Source organism: Lithobates pipiens, unplaced genomic scaffold, assembly GCF_037356315.1.
Source record: "Lithobates pipiens isolate NorthernLeopardFrog02 unplaced genomic scaffold, aLitPip1_a1.2 Scaffold_30, whole genome shotgun sequence".
Classification (NCBI taxonomy): Eukaryota; Metazoa; Chordata; class Amphibia; order Anura; family Ranidae; genus Lithobates; species Lithobates pipiens.
The window spans coordinates 4,296,815-4,299,408 of record NW_027507791.1 but is presented as its reverse complement, the minus strand read 5'-3'; positions in this window follow the sequence as shown (position 1 = coordinate 4,299,408).

The window sequence follows — 2,594 nt, the reverse complement described above, 5'->3', positions numbered from 1 at the left end:
TCAACAGCTGTTTTGTAAACGGGAGGAAAAAAATTCCTTTTCAAACCCCCCGTATGTTCTGGGCAATCAGACTTTTGTCCCTGAAAAGCTGCAACATACCTTTTGAGCAGGGTTAGCAATGTCCTTGGCAGTCTGTGGAGAGAAAGATCCAGATGATGAAGTCCACTGTCCTCCTGGTCATAAGGAATTGCTTAGATGACAGTCCACTCCAATTCAGCCACCATCCGGAAATCATCCACATCTTTCTCAGACTCTCATCTGATCTTCTGGTCTGCCTCATCCCATCTCATCTGCTCTGGCTGCCTCACCCCTGGATACTCAGTACTTTAACCACTTTGGCTCTCACACCTGTTTAGCCCTTATGGACTAGATCAATTTTCAAATTTCTGCTATGCGCCGATATCGGCTATAGTTTTCTCATTACTTAAGAGGACAACGTAATACCTATATTGTTTTTTTTTTTTTAAGAACAAACAAGGCTTTCTTCTAGTGAATATTGTCCTGCGACAATACTTTTTTTTTTTTTTTTTTTGCTTGCAATCTTTAGACAATTAAATGTAATAAAACTAAAGAAAAGGCATTTTTTTTGAGCAGTGTTAGTTTAACCCCAGAAGACCCAAATATAGAACAAAATTGAAAAAAAAAGTTTTCAACTTTTTAGATATTTTTGTAGGAGGCCTCTAATGCATAAATCAATGAGTTTTCAACATTTTTGAAAATTTAGAACGTTCTTAGGCGAACGTTGTAATTTTACAACATTGGGCCTGTTCGGTAGCAGAATTTCAGTAATGTTACTCATACTGTCAGAAGAAATGTAGAGACCAAAAAAAGATTTATTTGAAGGGTTTTCTGCTTATTAAGTCCCTCAATAGTAGCCTATAGCTCTATACACTAATTATCACAAAATAATAATGATACAAGTCTTATTTTTAATTATTAATCATTTAAAACTATGTTCAAACTGTTAAAAAAACCTATGGCATTGATAACTTTGATATTTATTATCAGGGCTGCTGACAGAAATCATGGGGCCCCGTACAGCTTACCTGATGGGTCCCCTTCTAGCTCCACCCTGGCCCCGCCCCTGGTCTCTCCTTCAGCCCCCCTTTGGCCCCACCCATTGCCCCTCCCCAGACCCCGCCTTGAAACAATTGGTGGGCTATGTATTGCAGAGTATTGGCGGGGTATGTATTGCAGAATATTAGCGGGGTATGTATTGCAGAGTATTGGCGGGGTATGTATTGCAGAGTATTGGCGGGGTATGTATTGCAGAGTATTGGCAGGGTAAGTATTGCAGGGTATTGGCAGTGTAAGTATTGCAGAGTATTGGCAGGGTATTGGCAGGGTAAGTATTGCAGAGTATTGGCAGGGTAAGTATTGCAGAGTATTGGCGGGGTAAGTATTGCAGAGTATTGGCGGGGTATGTATTGCAGAGTATTGGCGGGGTATGTATTGCAGAGTATTGGCGGGGTATGTATTGCAGAGTATTGGCAGGGTATGTATTGCAGAGTATGTATTGCAGAGTATTGGCAGGGTATGTATTGCAGAGTATTGGCAGGGTAAGTATTGCAGAGTATTGGCGGGGTATGTATTGCAGAGTATTGGCAGGGTATGTATTGCAGAGTATTGGCAGGGTAAGTATTGCAGAGTATTGTCAGGGTATTGGCAGGGTACGTATTGCAGAGTATTGGTGGGGTATGTATTGCAGAATATTGGCAGGGTATTGGCAGGGTAAGTATTGCAGAGTATTGGCAGGGTAAGTATTGCAGAGTATTGGCAGGGTAAGTATTGCAGAGTATTGGCGGGGTAAGTATTGCAGAGTATTGGCAGGGTAAGTATTGCAGAGTATTGGCGGAGTATGTATTGCAGAGTATTGGCGGAGTATGTATTGCAGAGTATTGGCGGGGTATGTATTGCAGAGTATTGGCAGGGTATGTATTGCAGAGTATGTATTGCAGAGTATTGGCAGGGTAAGTATTGCAGAGTATTGGCAGGGTAAGTATTGCAGAGTATTGGCGGGGTATGTATTGCAGAGTATTGGCAGGGTATGTATTGCAGAGTATTGGCAGGGTATGTATTGCAGAGTATTGGCAGGGTAAGTATTGCAGAGTATTGTCAGGGTATTGGCAGGGTACGTATTGCAGAGTATTGGTGGGGTATGTATTGCAGAATATTGGCAGGGTATTGGCAGGGTAAGTATTGCAGAGTATTGGCAGGGTATGTATTGCAGAGTATTGGCAGGGTATTGGCAGGGTATGTATTGCAGAGTATTGGGTATTGGCAGGGTATGTATTGCATTTGCAGATGTTGAACTTTAAGCCCCCCCAAGCAAGCATACACCTCACCTTGTCACCTGTAATTGTCCACAAGATCTCGACTCGATCGATTCGCTCGGCCCCTGCTCTCTCTGCTCGCCTGAGTCGCCTCTCACTCTGCTACTAAGTTCTTGTCACGCGGAGAGAGAGAGAAATGGGAATATCACTCCGCAACACCATAACATTATATGCTGGCCGGGACTTGTGCGGTGTGCGGAGCGGGTGCAGAAGACGTATTCTTCCGCGCCCGAAATACAGGAAAGAGTCCCTCCCCTGCAG